Raw genomic sequence first — 16,366 nt, forward strand, 5'->3', positions numbered from 1 at the left:
GTAATGATGCAAGAAGAAAAAAATAAGTTTCTAAGGGCAGACTGAGATGGTGGGGACATAAGTTGGTGGAGGAAATAGGGAGGTAAAGAGAGAAGGCAGGAGGACCAGGTTCAGGAAAATGGAATCTGGAGGCCCAGGAGAAGAGAGCTCAAGAGAAATTCTCACTGATGAAAAGGGCTGGGGATATCTGCATTTAGAAATCAATGGTGATATCCCATATTTAGTTTTAAAGAATTTGCTATGCTCTGCAGCAGTGCAATCTCCCTGTTTTCAAAAACTCTTTGTAAAAATTAACTACACACAAATGCTTTCTATAAAGGCATTTAGGGAAGATAAAGGAAAAGAAGCAATTGTGTTTCCGTTTTGAGAAAAGAAAACCACCTGAGGATGAGAAGTGAGATTAAGAATTTACCAAAATCAGAGAACCTAGGAGAAAGTTACCACATCCCACCCTACCCTGCCCCTGAGAACTTCCACAGAAAATGAATAGCCTCTGGGAGGCCGAGGCGGGTGGATCACGAGGTCAAGAGATCGAGATCATCCTGGCCAACATGGTGAAACCCCATCTCTGCTAAAAATACAAAAATTAGCTGGGCATGGTGGCGCACGCCTGTAGTCCCAGCTACTCTGGAGGCTGAGGCAGGAGAATAGCTTGAACCCGGGAGGCGAAGATTGCAAGTGAGCTGAGATCGTGCCACTGCACTCCAGCCTGGGCAACAGAGCGAGAGTCCGTCTCAAAAAAAAAAAAAAGAAAGAAAGAAAAAAGAAAAAAATGAATAGTAAAGTATCCTGAGTTTCCTTTTACATATGGAAGCCATTTTTATTTGAATACTAATAGTTGGAATGATCAATGAGGCTGGCAGAATTGGGGAATACTGAGAAAGGAGACATCTGGATTACATTAAATAAGTGTAATCTCCCCTGATGCAAAAATCTTTCTTATCAAAGCAAGGTTAGGTAGCATCACCACCTTTCCTGAAGCTGGTGCCATTATCAAAATAGTCTAGTAATCATTAAGAAAGCAGCTGGTGAGATTCAAATATAGCCTTTATGGCTAGAAAAATAGTTTTATCTCAAAAGTGATTACTCAGGATGCAGCTGTGAGAGCATGATTTCCTTCTTTATGTACAGAGAAAAATTTCCTATGAGCTTTTGCAGTGGTGATGGAAAGAGGAATGAATCCACAAGTCCTGAAAGTCTTCAAGTTTTTGACAAGATGTGATTTTAAGGGTGTGGGGGTCTGAGTTGCTCTTTATACCCACCTCTATACTCTGGAAGTCATGCCATTTGAAGTCAGTGGGTTTTAAAGATTCAGGAAACACTACTCAAAGTATCTGGCTACAGGGCTCAACTTGCTGAGAGAGAGTATTCCTTTCCTTAAGATTTTTACACATGTGATGCAGAAATTGTTACAGAAAGTTCTGACCATACCTGTGTATCATTGTTCAGCCACAGTCTCTTACAGAAAATTGTAATGAATTGCTTTTCAATATGTACCTGCAGCAAGCTCTGAGACAATCCTCCAGGAAGCCTTCCTTAATCCTCCCCAGTAAGAAGTAGGATCCCTCCTGTGCTTGAAATAATTATACAGATGACTAGATAAGAGGCTTGGTGAAATAAGCTTCTCATACGCACATCTCGCTGGTGCAAAAAGTACTTACAGTTTTGGACCGTGAATTGTAAGTCGTTATAACTAGGCTCAAACATGTCTTTAACCAAAAAAGGAATCATTACAATAAATAAATTTCTGCCAGTGAGAAATAAGTTTATTCCTGTAGCCTAAAAATCCATGCTTCAGGATTTGACAAAGTTTTGGAGAGCATTTTCTGCATCCTGCTGGTTGTGGAAGCATTTTCCCTGCAAAAAGTTGTCGAGATGCTTGAAGAAGTGGTAGTTTTGAAGTGTCATCTTCTCTTATTCTGTGCAACAACAATGAACCATTTCTTGATTGGATTGTGATGTGCGAGGAAAAGTGGATTTTATATGACAACCGGCGATGACCAGCTCAGTGTTTGGACCGAGAAGAAGCTCCAAAGCTACTTCTCAGCGAGAGGTCAGGTGAATATGGGAGATGAGGCAAAACTTCGTAGCCCAATTTGTTCAACTTCTGAAGCGTGGGTTGTGATGTGCAGTCGGACATTGTGGTGGAGAAGAATTGGGCTCTTCCTGTTGACCAAAGCCAGCTGCAGGCATTGCAGTTTTCGGTGCATCTCATTGGTTTGCTGAGCATACTTCTCAGGTGTAATGGTTTCCCAGGGATTCAGAAAGCTGCAGTGGATCAGACCAGCAGCAGCCCACCAAGCAGTGACCAGGACCTTTTTTGGTGCAAGTTTGGCTTTGGGAAGTGTTTTGGAGCTTCTTCTCGGTCCAACCACTGAGGTGGTCATCGCCAGTTGTCATATAAAATCCACTTTTCCTCGCACATCACAATCCAATCAAGAAATGGTTCATTGTTGTTGCATAGAATAAGAGAAGATGACACTTCAAAACGACAATTTTTAAAACAATTTTCGGTGAGCTCATGAGGCACCCACTTATCAGGTTTTTCACCTTTCCAATTTGCTTCAAATGCTGAATGACCATAGAATGTTTCAGGGGGTGTGGCTTCTTAGTGTCCCCAGTATTTCATGGAAGGCCTACTCAGGTTGGTGGTATTGGTGTTTACTTGTCCGGAGCGAGATCTGTTAAAAAAACAAACAGGCATATTAAAATATTAAGAGTGTATTTGAGGAGACAGCAATTCACGCATAGGGCAGCTCCAAACCAGAAGTGGTCAGGGCCCTGCCAAAGAAGTGAAAGAGAAAAGCATTATAGGGTGAATGCAAAAGTGAGGCAAAGAAAATATTAAGTTGGTTCAGATCAGATATTGCCTTATTTGGATTTTCTCAGCAGAAAGTCCCTGGTAATATGATGCTCAGTTGGCTTGCAACAGGCTGAGCTGAAGTTTCAGTTTGTTTACATAGGAATGCAGGGTGATAGAGCCATCCCAGCCTAATGACCTCTCATTAAGTTAGTTTAACAAGTCCCACAACGTTATGGTGAGTTTGTCAGAGATGTTTGAACCAGAGCAGCTCCATCTTGAATAGGGGCTGTGTAAAATGAGGCTGAGACCTGCTGGGCTGCATTCCCAAGAGGTTAAGGCATTCTAAGTCACAGAATGAGATAAGAGGTTGGCACAAGATACAGGCATAAAAACCTTGTTGATAAAACAGGTTGCAGTAAAGAAGCCAGTTAAAACCCACGAAAACCAAGAAGGTGAGGAGAGTGATCTCTGGTCGATCTCACTGCTACACTCCCACCAGCGCCATGACAGCTTACAAATGCCATGGCAATGACAGGAAGTTACCCTATGTGGTCTAAAAGGAGGAGGCATGAATACTCCACCCTTTATTTAGCATATAATCAACAAATAACTGTAAAAATGGGCAACCAGCCTGGCTGCTCTGCCTGTGGAGTAGCCATTCTTTTATTCATTTACTTTTCTAATAAACTTGCTTTCATTTTACTCTATGGACTCACCCTGAATTCTTTCTTGCACAAGATCCAAGAACCCTCTCTTGGGGTCTGGATCAGGACCCCTTTCCAGTAACAAGTTCTGAGTGGGGCCCTACTCAGCCTTATCTAATGCCAACCGTATCACCCTGAAAATCCAGCATAACTAATTTGTATCATTTGAAAAACAGCCTGTGAAAAACCATGCCTCCTGTATGTAACATCCTGGTTCTTGCGATATCTCGGTACCTTCCCCACAGGTCCGTAACACATGCCGGTCATGTTGCTGCTGAGTAATGGTGATCACTCTATGGATATGCTGTGTCACCTTTACCTCTATTGTCACAGGAGCTAGGAGGAACTGAGCACAGCAGGTTGGCCAGGGGCTATGACAGTGTTCCCATGGAAACCTAATTATTCTAATGCGTAAGATACATACTATCCTATTACAGCATTTAGTTACAACAGCCTGAGAGTTGCATTACTTTCAGAAATGCATGTGCCTTGTCGATCAAGCTGTAAGTTCCTGGAGAGCAGAAGCCACGTGTCAGTCAACTTTGTATCTCAATGAATTTTGGTTGATAAGCAGTGGGTAAACTTTTGGTGAAGGGATGAATGAAACCTGAAGGGGATTGGTAAATACGCCACCCCAAAATATGCCACTTTGGGATAGGACTATTTTGAGATCCGACAGATGCAGAAAGAAGTCTTCCAAGAGCTTCTCTTTCTTAAAAAATCTGACTCAAATCAGAAATTCCTGGGAAATGAGGACTGCCATAAATTGCCTCTCCAAGGGAATTTTTAAGGCCATGAAGAAGACAGAAAGTCACCACTGAGATGGACCTGAACACACACACCTTGCCAAGATAGCCCCTGGCTTCCACAAGAGTTCCCCATGTATTTACCTTCCCGTAGTGGACTGCTCTTGAAAGCCCCAAACCCTTTTTTCTTTCTGTCAAATCTCCACAGTTTATCTTTCTTTGTTTGAAATGGTATATAAGCTTTTCGGCCTATTAGCTTCTTTGTATGCCTTCTCTCCTGATAATCTGTCTTTTGTCAGTCTAATTTGCAGTGCTCCAGTGAACCTAAAAGGGTAGAGGAAAAGGGTTATTTGTTTCCCCTATAAACTGAATTATAAATTCCATTACAACAGGGTCTATGTCATTTTATCTTCTTAGTACTTAACATAAAGCAGTGTTTAATAGGTCAGACGTGTCCAATTTAGGGTATCCAAAGGGAGCAGAATTGTATATATACATATATATTTCATGTGCAATATTTACAATATATTTATATTCACAATATATACAATATTGCAAAAATCCTAATAGAAGCTATAACATTATTCTAAAGATTGCTGTTCATAGCAGGGATTATATCAGTCTGTGTAGAAAGCTGTTTTTAGCAAATGATAAGCAATTCCTTTATATGTGTTTATTTATTTTCTATGGCAAAAACAAATAATACATAAATATTATATTATATATAAATATAAATAAATTCCTTATTATTTAGCAACTGTGATGTTTTTGTAAAGAAAATCTTTCACAAAGAAAAAAAATAAAAGTTGTTCCTGTTCTTGGTGGTAAATAGTATGGAAACCAGTGCAGTGCAATTCAATTTCAAAGAATTAAATATCACTAAAATTTGTTTATTTATTTATTTATTTTTGAGACAGGGTCTCACTGTGTCACCCAGGCTGGAGTGCAGTGGCACAATCACAGCTCACTGCAGCTTCAACCTCCCATGCTCAAGCCACCCTCCCATCTCAGCCTCCCAAGTAGCTGAGTTTACAGGAATGCGCCACCACATGCAGATAATTTTTGTATTTTTTGCAGAGACAGGGTCTCACCATATTGCCCAGGCTGGGCTTGAACTCCCGTTCTCAAGTAATCTGCCCACCTCAGCCTCCCAAAGTACTAACTCTTATTAAATGTTGTGGTCAGAACAACTCTGTCCTTAGTTATATGGAAGTGACCTGCAGCAGGTGATGGAGAAGAATCAGAAGACTGACTAAGCAACTTTCAGTTACTTCATATGGACTTCACATTGGTGGAACAGCAGGAACAAAAAGAAGTCTTGATTCATGCACAGTTGATACCAGGAGACCATTTACTGGCCCTCATGAGATCCTCCCTGGAAGAGGATCAATATCAAGGGTGAATGATTCCTATTTCTTCACTTCCTGTTTGTTCAACCAGAAATTTCTACGTATGTTGTTGTATTCCTCAGGACACTTCCAATTTCAAGTGACAAAAACCCAACTCAAACTAATTTGACACAAAAGGGAATGTACTGGCTCTTACAACTGAAAAGTTGAAAAGTTGGTTCTAGTTCAGGTATGGCTGGATCCAGGACATCAGATGATGTCCTTAAGATGCACTTGCTCTACCTTCATCTTCAGGCTCTGCTTCCCTCCTCCCTAAACAAAGTTTCTACACTGGGCAGTGCAAAGTATCTCTGCATCTTCATGTTTAAATGGTTCTTTGATCCTGCAATCTTCAGAATGACTCTCTCAGTGCAGCCCCACATCAAGGACTCTGAAATGATAATGAATGCCTCTGCCTGGGTTAGATGCCCACTACAGGACACATCACTATATTGGGGAGGATGAGGCATGATTGTCCAATCTGGCTCAAATGCTCAGTCGTCTGGGAAAATGGCCATGTGTGTGACCGCTCCACAGACATGAGAGGCTGGGATTTCCAACAGAAAGATGCTAGGAAGACAGAAGAGTTGCTTATGCCCTAAGATCAAGATCTGTGTAGAGTGTCCCCTCAACCACCCAAATCACAACCTCCCCATATATGGCCTAATCGTATGTTTTTTGTTGTTGTTGCTTTTGTTTTTGTTTTTTGTTCTTTTGTTTTGTTTTGTTTTGTTTTAGACGGAGTCTCACTCTGTTGCCATGCTGGAGTGCAGTGGTGCGATCTCGGCTCACTGCAACCCCCACCTCCCAGGTTCAAGCAATTATCCTGCCTCAGCCTCCCGAGTAGGTGGTATTACAGCCACGTGCCACCATGCCCAGCTAATTTTTGTGTTTTTAGTGGAGACGGGATTTCATCATGTTGGCCAGGCTGGTCTCGAGCTCTTGACCTCGTGATCCACCCCCTTCGGCTTCCCAAAGTGCTGGGATTACAGGCGTGAGCCACCTCGCCCAGCCCTAATCATATGTTTTTAAGCAAAAGGCCTAAAAAGCTTCCTCCTAGGTTCCGTTCAAAACTGAAACAAAACAAAGCAAAAAATAAAAAAAAAATAATAATGATTGAGGAAGCCATGAGATTCCAGGCACTATATTAAGTTTAAAGGCTTCCAAATGTTCAACTTCTAATGAATGATTCACTTCACCTCAATGCCTCTGTTTTAGCAAAAAGCACCTGTTCTTTAAAACAGATTTACCTCTTCAGCTGAGATAGAAATTCTAAGATAGAATAATTTAAGAGCTAGAAAGGGCCAAATAACAGTTTTCATCAGGGAAATAAAACAATGTCCATTCTCTGGATTGGATACAACCCAAGAAAAGCCATTACCCAGCAGTGACATATGAAATATCTGCTTTGATTTCATGTGGGAGATTATTTAGCAATGTCAAGACAAAACATGCCAATTCCTGGCAGTTGTCAAAATGCCATTCCAAGTGTAACCCTGACAAAAAAAAAAATCTACTCCCTCTGCAAATGTCACCAAGCTTCTGATGGAAAATGGATATATTTGCTAGTTTGGGAGAATAAAGAAAAGACTGGAAGGAAGAAAAAGTTTCCCTTTAGGAGGAAACTAGAAGGAAAAGGAGGGAGGAAGGAAGAAAGGGAAGGAGAAAAAAAAGGGAGAGAAGCAGGGAAGGAGGAAGGGTGACCTTTTAGTCTACCCTTCAGATTTATGCTAAAAGTTTGCCATGTCAGAAAACAGGCTTTGGAATTAAGGGAGATATGAGACCAACGTCAGGCCCTGCCACTTAAGAGTTACCTACACTTGGTAACTTCACCTTCATTTGTCTCAGTGTCTTCACTGGAAAAATGAAAAATAATATTACAATTAATAATGGTTAAAAGAAGCAACCTGGCCAGGCACGGTGGCTCACGCCTGTAATCCCAGCATTTTGGAAGTCTGAGGCGGGTGGATCACCTGAGGTCAGGAGTTCAAGACCAGCCTGGCCAACGTGGCGAAACCCTGTCTCTATTAAAAATACAAAAATTAGCTGGGCGTGGTGGCGTGCACCTGTAATGCCAGCTGTTAGGGAGGTGGAGGCAGGAGAATCACTTGAACCCAGGAGGCAGAGATTGCAGTGAGCCAACATTGCTCCATTGCACTCCAGCCTGGGCGACAAGAGCAAAACTCCATTTCAAAAACAAAAATGAAGTAACCCATGTGCAGTGCTGAGCCTGGTGCCAATCTGTAGAGAGCACAATACATAAGATCTGGTATTATAGGCCTACGGAAACAATGTATCCTGGTGCTCCATGGAAAACATTTTCTTTATTTAAATTCATCGACTTAAAAACACCTAGACAGAAATTATGAATAGGCTATGCCTCTTTATTTCATAGGCAGAATGGCAAGTTTTGAATAAAAGTATGCTCTTGTTTGACACATGGAAAATAGGAAAAGGCGTCTGAAGAATCTTCACATTATCAAGCCTGAACCTTCGCAGAACACTAGAGGTCCCTCTTGGCACTGAATCCTCCAGCCCCGATGATGCAGAATTCAGAGTGACAATTTTCTGCCTCAGCCCCACTAGATGTCTCTTCAATAAAGTTCTAATACAGTTAGTGCCCTGGCATTGATTCGATGCCTGGGAACCATTACATAGAAAGAACATAGTTTTAAATAATCAAACCATTTTCCTAAATGTGCATACATTCTGGAAGCCACCCTCCACTGCCACACACATAATTCAAACCGAAGATGTCTTTTGTTTTCCAGAACCATTGCCTGATATTAAGATGATATCAGGGAAAGGGAGCAAAGGTGACATGGAAGTTGTTTCGATTAATTGGGAACCATAGATCGTACTTGGAAGCCATGGGGGAGATGCCCTTCACGAAATTAAAAATAAAGTTACTCTCTCAGAGTTAAATCACCAAATCAATGGGAGTGCTAGCAATGTGGCTTTAATGGCCCAGGTTCTAGTAAGCAGAAAAGTCAGACTTCTGTGTTCTACATAGCCAACTTCCTCAAAACACGAAAGAAGAGAATGCCTTTCCGAAGGAAGGCAATTTCTTCTAGTTGCATCTAATCAAAACTTTATTGTGTTTCTATTGCCTGCTGTTTTCCTGAGAAACGTTGAATTACTGGGATGATACCTGATTCTCACCAGCTACCAGAACCACCTCCTTAGTTTTCAGGGAGTGTTCCTTGACACAAACCACTTCAACAGCATTGCAGCAGCTAGTTTAAAAGGCAATATTTTGTCTTGTGTTTAATAAGCTTAAAAACTCACAAGCCCACCTGGCATTTCTAACCAGCATTTATCCATTTGTCTGAATGGATCGAAGATTGCCTCATGGGCATAATAACTGACTTTAGGCATAATGGTTGTGATGCCCGGCACAGTGGGGTATTCTGTTGGGGGAGCGAGAGAGCTGTGGACAGGGAAATCACGTAGCTTGGGAAGCCTCAAACTACAAAGATATAGTAGCAGGTATGGGCAAGGCACAGAGAAGCTGAAAGTGGGGTGCATGCGAGACCACAACATAGGCTGGTATTGTGTTTAAGAAATTTCAATGTAAATGTCTTTAGGCAGGGGATTCACCCGAGTTAGCCACCATTTCCACCATATTCCATTGCTTCCTATTGTCTTAGGCCTGGGGTAATTTGATAACGTCAAACATCTGGCCCCTTTGGCCTGAGTCAGAGCTGTTTTTTCAGGGAGGGTTTGCTAGAAAGTAAATGATTGGGACAATTAGAGAGATTAGAATAAGATCTGTAGATTTAGATAACACTATCATAACAAGTCTAATTTACTAATTTTGATCATTGTACTGTGACAATGTAAGAAAATAGTTCTTATTTTTAGGAAATTAACTCAAGTATATGAGAGCAAAGGCATAAAGATAAAAATAACTACAGATGACAATGTCTCATTCCAGATCTGCCATATAAGGACTTCTAGAAGTGAGGCCCTGAAACCTGCATTTACCATGATCCCCAGGGAATTCCCGTGCACCTTCAAGTCTGAGAGGCCCGGATCTGTAACACCTGCTGAAGAATGACACCCATTTACGAGATAAAGAAAACGCTGTTCTTTGCTGCTCCCCTGGTTACCCTCAAAAGCCAGAAAGAAGGGAGGATGAAGAGAAGGTCAGCCTCTGCAGACATAGCTGTCATTTATAATTGCTGCTGTTTCCCAGTCAGCTAAAATGGAAAATGGACTGCTCTTACACCAACGTCACTTGAGTCCATCGCGGCAGTACTCCAGGTCCTCCTTTCCCATGTATTGCCTGAGTGGGGCACATTGCCCCCTGACAGACACAGGATGCTGCCCCCAGGCCAACACTTAGAGCTAGAATAGCGACGCTCATCACAGAGCTAGAATTGCAAGCTCAGTCAGGTACAGGGAGTGTCGTGCCTGATTGCAAAAAACTGACTCAGCCTTTCAGTAAAAGTGCCTTAGGGAATGGAACTAGATTGTCCTGTGACAAACCAATGAACGCATCTGCTTGTCTCGAAATATGTGAAGCAGAACCAAGCTTCCAGTGCTGAACACAGGACTGCTGTAGTCACCAGGCAGCATCCTTTCCCAAAGAAGGTTTCATAGAACACTAGCCTAGTAGATGATCTTGGCAAAAAGGAACCCATAACCAAGTAAGCTTTGGAAATGCTGTATTTTGTTTCTCCCCTCTTGGAAACTGAAGATGCACATTAACATATTAAGTGCTCTGAAAAGTCACGCACTGAAGAAAAAACCAGTATGACTCTTGTTTAGCTCAGTATTTCCTGAATATGTTCTTTGATAAGACTCCTTTTTCATTGAGTGCCTATTAATATTTTCTAGAATAAGGTTTTAAAGAAAAAAACTGAGGAAACGCTATAGAGGAGAATTTATATTCAAAGGGGAAGTCATTTAGTTCCATAAATGGAACGTTAATTGGAGAAAGATTGGCAGTTGTGAAGCACATCTAAAAGTATTGGCAGAGCCTCTGAAGGACTTGGGAAATGGACTTCCATTCCCTGCCAGGAAACTTCCTTAGGAATAAAGGGACTCCTTTGGTCCTGATCAGAAAGGGAGCAGTATTCCTTGTCTGCATTAGAGTGGAATATTGGGATGATTAGCTACCAGAAGAGTCCTCTTTGATCTTTCCCACTCCTTCAACCCCCTATCCATTCCACCAGAAATCCTACCCTATGTCCTCAATCTCAATCTCCCACTTCCAGTGCTGCAACCTCAGCTCACTGCAGCCTTGACTTTCTGGGCTCAAGCGATCCTCCCACCCCAGCCTCCCAACCATCTGGGACCACAGGGAGGCGCAATCACGCCTGGCTAATTTTTGTATTTGTAGTAGACACAGGGTTTCTCCATGTTGCCCAGGCTGGTCTCTAACTCCTGGGCTCAAGCAACCCACCTGCCTTCACCTCCCAAAGTGCTGGGATTATAGGCATGAGCCACTGTACCCAGCATCAATCTCCCACTTCTTACACATCCACTGCTGCAATAGTCTACCCACTGGTTTCCCTACTTTCACTTTTATTCTTCTGCTATGGTCTGAATATTTGTGTCCCACAAAAATTCATATGTTGAAATTCTAACCCTTAAGGTGATAGTATTAGGATAGTATTGGGGCCTTTGGGAGGTGATGAGGTAGTGAGAGTGGCACCCTCATGATTGGGATTAGTGCCCTTATAAAAGAGGCCCCAAAGAGAGCCCTGAGGTTGCAGCGAGAAGGCCACATCTATGAACCATAAAGCCAGCCCTCACCAGACACCGAATTTGCCAGTGCCTTGATCTTGGACTTCACAGCCTCCAGAACTGTAAGAAATAAATGGTGTCTATAAGCCAGCCAGTCTGTGGTATTTTGTTATAACTGCCTAAACAGACTGACACAACATCTAGTGTATTGTCCATACTGCAGCAAGGTGATCTTAGCACTTCGAATCTGATAAAAATCACACTGCTTAAAAACTTCCAAAACCTGTCCCTTGCCATGGAGAAAACACAAAGATAACATAGGCCTGGCCTGGCATTTCCCTTCAAACTCATCTTCACTAATCTTCCACTCATATGCATGTTCCAGCCACACTCCTCTTCTCCTGGATTCTCTTTACCTGGAATTCTCCTTCCCATCTCGATTTTGCCTATTTGCCCTTCAATATAGATCACGGTGATCTATGATGGTCACAGTGATCACAGATTCATCACAGAACACTATGCAAAAATCATTTCCTCCAGGAAGACTTTCTTGATTCAACAGTCTAGGTTGGAGCAGCTCAAAGTGCAATCCATACTTCGGTGCCAATCTACAAATTGTTTCCAATGTGATAAATATTAAAATTAAGAAATAAGCATTTAGAAAGTTCTACAGTGTTTTAAAATTACCATGACATCCAAGCACATGGTCAGTAGACTCCCCTTGTTGAACAGGGCAAAGAGCAATTCAGGTGTTGTCAAACTCACATGGTCAGTCACATGTAGCACAATTTGTATGCTAGTATCAGTCCAGGGCAGATTGAAGGGAAAAGTGGTCTTTCAGCACGCATAGTTAGAGATGCACTGGTCTAGGTCACATTGTCATGTTATATAGTCACAGCACCATGTACCTTCTTTTCAAAGCATCTATCGCAGTTGGTAATTTTATGTATTTTTTGTGAACTTTTTTCTTATTGTCTTTCTCCTACACAAGACTCCTAGCTTCCTGACAGCAAGAACCAACCAGGCTTGTTGCTGCTCAATGTCAAATCTTTCTAGTCCAGCTGAATACCTGGGACACAGTTGGTGCTTAAACAATGTGACTAATAAATAAGTGGAAAACGTATACCTAGTGAGCCTTGTCATCAATTTTAATACTGTATCACCTCAACACCATTCTTAGCACTTACTGAGTTACCTGTGGCTTATATGTGAGGATAAGGGTGAGCAATGAGAGAGAGATGAGAGAATAATTATTTCATTTTATGAACTCAACCAGACCCTTTCAGATCACATTTCAATGGCATAATAGGTATAAAATGAGTAGTGAACAATGATGTTTTAAGGGTACAAAGGAACGCTTTGTCTTTGGTAACCCATATCTGTGACCTATTGTCACAAATCATGGGTATTTGGTTTTGTTTGATGTTTATATTTGACTCTAATTAAGCAACATCATAAAATTTCATTGCCCTCCCAGCAACAGAGCTCATGCCAGCTTTCGGTGATGTTGTGTTTCCTCACCCAGCTCTATCCTCCCTGCCTCTGTTCATAGCTGTTTTGCTGATAAAATGGAGAGAAAGAGAGCTGGTATTCAGCTGACAGCTTGCTTCTGGCAGCTGCTGGACCTCAGAGCATAATTTCCTCCCTAGTGGGTTATCAGAATCAAACACCCTCGACTAATCAGAATTTCAAAGAAAGCAGATATCCAGTTGAATTTAAGAAGATTATTCCAAAAGAGCTCTGAGTAGGACATCGGACTTTCGGCACCCTAACTATTTGCTCAAACAGGCATCAGAGTCAGCTGGAGTCTTGAACTTTTTCCAGGAAAGAGAAGAAATTTTAATACAGTGAAAAGAGCAATGGATGGTGTTAGCAAGTCTTAGCCCTGCTCTGGGAAAGGTACCTAATCTCCGTGGTTTGATTTCCTCATACGTTGTAAAGGGGGATTGGACCAGATGACCTCTTGATCTCTTCTAGCTCTGAAATTATGGAAATGAATGATTCAGTTCCTAGACAGAGGTTTCAAGAATGCTAAGGAGCTGAGTATCTGTTCCCAGATGGCAAAGTTGGCAAAGTTTATATAGAACTTAAAGGTCTTTCTATTTACTACTCATTCAGTTTAATCCTTCTTCTGAAAGACAGTACACTATTTACCTCTTGCCTAATATTGTGAACATGAATTTGTTTATACAATCTCATGACTCTGAGATCTAACTCTAATTCCATAAATAGAAGTGTAAATACTAATGGTATTCCCAAAAACATCATGCTTGGTGAAAATGTTCTAGGATCAAATACATTTCTTTTCTTTCTTTCTTTCTTTCTTTCTTTCTTTCTTTCTTTCTTTCTTTCTTTCTTTCTTTCTTTCTTTCTTTTTTTTTGAGATGGAGTTTCACTATTGTTGCCAAGGCTTGAGAGTAATTGTGCGAACTCAGCTCACTGCAACCTCTGCCTCCTGGGTTCAAGCAATTCTCCTGCCTCAGCCCACTGAGTAGCTGGGATTACAGGCATGTGCTGCCACACCCGGCTAATTTTGTATTTTTAGTAGAGACGGGGTTTCTCCATGTTAGTCAGGCTGGTCTTGAACTCCCAACCTCAGGTAATCCGCCCACCTCGGCCTCCCAAAGTGCTGGGATTACAGGAGTGAGCCACTGCACCCAGCTGGATCAAATACATTTCTGAAATGCTGTACTCAATATCCTCTCCTTAATGTTTCACATGGCAGAAGGGTGCATTAAAGCCTAGAAAGTCATGCGCTAAAGAAAGCCCACTTAAGTTTGCTTGCCCTAGCATTTCTCAGCGTTGAAGTCTTTTTTTTTCCTCTGCAACATTTGTTTTCATTTTTATTTTTTAATTTTTATTTATTTATTTATTATTATACTTTAAGTTCTAGGGTACATGTGCACAACATGCAGGTTTGTTACATAGCTATACATGTGCCATGTTGGTTTGCTGCACCCATCAACTCATCCTTTACATTAGGTATTTCTCCTTATGCTATCCCTCTCCCAGCCCCCCACCCCTCAACAGGCCCTGGTGTGTGATGTTCCCCTTCCTGTGTCCAAGTGTTCTCATTGTTCAATTCCCACCTATGAGTGAGAACACGCGGTGTTTGGTTTTTTGTCCTTGCGATAGTTTGCTGAGAATGATGGTTTCCAGCTTCATCCATGTCCCTCAAAGGACACAAACTCATCCTTTTTTATGGCTGCATAGTATTACATGGTATATATGTGCCACATTTTCTTAATCCAGTCTATCATTGGTGGACATTTAGGTTGGTTCCAAGTCTTTGCTTTTGTGAATAGTGCCGCAATAAACATACGTGTGCATGTGTCTTTATAGTAGAATAATTTATAATTCTTTGGGTATATACCCAGTAATGGGATTGCTGAATCAAATGGTATTTTCTAGTTCTAGAAACTTGAGGAGTCGCCACACTGTCTTCCACAATGGTTGAACTAATTTACGCTCCCACCAACAGTGTAAAGGCGTTCCTATTCTTCCACATCCTCTCCTGCATCTGTTGTTTCCTGACTTTTTAATGATCGCCATTCTAACTGGTTTGAGATGTATCTCATTGTGGTTTTGATTTGCATTTCTCTGATGGTCAGTGATGATGAGCATTTTTTCATGTGTCTGTTGGCTGCATAAATGTCTTCTTTTGAGAAGTGTCTGTTCATATCCTTCGCCCACTTGTTGATGGGGTTGTTTGTTTCTTGTAAATTTGTAGAAGTTCTTTGTAGATTCTGGATATTAGCCCTTTGTCAGATGGGTAGATAGCAAAAATGTTCTCCCATTCTGTAGGTTGCCTGTTCACTCTGATGGTAACTTCTTTTGCTGTGCAGAAGCTCTTTAGTTTAATTAGATCCCATTTGTCAATTTTGGCTTTTGTTGCCATTGCTTTTGGTGTTTTAGTCATGAAGCCCTTGCCCATGCCTATGTCCTGAATGGTATTGCCTAGGTTTTCTTCTAGGTTTTAGGTTTAACATTTAAGTCTTTAATCCATCTTGAATTAATTTTTGTATAAGATGTATGGAAGGGATCCAGTTTCAGCTTTCTACTTATGACTAGCCAGTTTTCCCAGCACCATTTATTAAATAGGGAATACTTTCCCCATTTCTTGTTTTTGTCAGGTTCGTCAAAGATCAGATGGTTGTAGTTGTGTGGCATTATTTCTGAGGCCTCTGTTCTGTTCCATTGGTCTATATATCTGTTTTGGTACCACTACCATGCTCTCTTGGTACTGTAGCCTTGTAATATAGTTTGAAGTCAGGTAGCGTGATGCCTCCAGCTTTGTTCTTTTTGCTTAGGATTGTCTTGGTAATGCGGGCTCTTTTTTGGTTCCATATGAACTTTAGTTTTTCCAATTCTGTGAAGAAAGTCATTGGTAGCTTGATGGGGATGACATTGAATCTATAAATTACCTTGGGCAGTATGGCCATTTTCATGATATTGATTCTTCCTATCCTTGAGCATGGAATGTTCTTCCATTTGTTTGCATCCTCTTTTATTTCATTGAGCAGTGGTTTGTAGTTCTCCTTGAAGAGGTTCTTCACGTCCCTTGTAAGTGGGATTCCTAGGTATTTTATTCTCTTTGAAGCAATTGTGAATGGGAGTTCACTCATGATTTGGCTCTCTGTTTGTCTGTTATCGGTGTATAGGAATGCTTGTGATTTTTGCACATTGATTTTGTAACCTGAGACTTTGCTGAAGTTGCTTATCAGGTTAAGGAGATTTGGGGCTGAGACAATGGGGTTTTCTAAATATACAATCATGTCATCTGCAAACACAGACAATTTGACTTCCTCTTTTCCTAATTGAATACTCTTTATTTCTTTCTCTTGCCCGATTGCCCTGGCCAGAACTTCCAACACTATGTTGAATAGGAGTGGTGAGAGAGGGTGTTCTTGTCTGGTGCCGGTTTTCAAAGGGAATGCTTCCAGTTTTTGCCCATTCAGTATGATATTGGCTGTGGGTTTGTCATAACTTGCTCTTATTATTTTGAGATATGTTCCATCAATACCTAGTTTA

At 41.4% G+C, this 16,366-nt stretch overlaps 1 long non-coding RNA gene across 2 annotated transcripts in view; it reads right to left on the reverse strand.

Annotated features, from left to right (window-relative positions):
- The window catches only part of LOC107967478 (uncharacterized), a 61,477-nt gene that overhangs the window by 32,241 nt on the left and 12,870 nt on the right, over positions 1–16,366 (reverse strand). The window contains exons 1-2 of one of the 2 annotated variants that reach the window (XR_001707915.4): positions 4,398–4,753; positions 1,432–2,681 (exon numbers count right to left, since the gene is read on the reverse strand). This is a non-coding gene — a long non-coding RNA (uncharacterized LOC107967478). Of the gene's footprint in view, positions 1–1,431; positions 2,682–4,397; positions 4,754–16,366 lie in introns of those variants that run through there. The other variant, XR_010148001.1, reaches the window with a different exon arrangement.

The sequence above is a fragment of the Pan troglodytes genome, chromosome 10, assembly GCF_028858775.2.
Source record: "Pan troglodytes isolate AG18354 chromosome 10, NHGRI_mPanTro3-v2.0_pri, whole genome shotgun sequence".
Lineage (NCBI taxonomy): Eukaryota > Metazoa > Chordata > Mammalia > Primates > Hominidae > Pan > Pan troglodytes.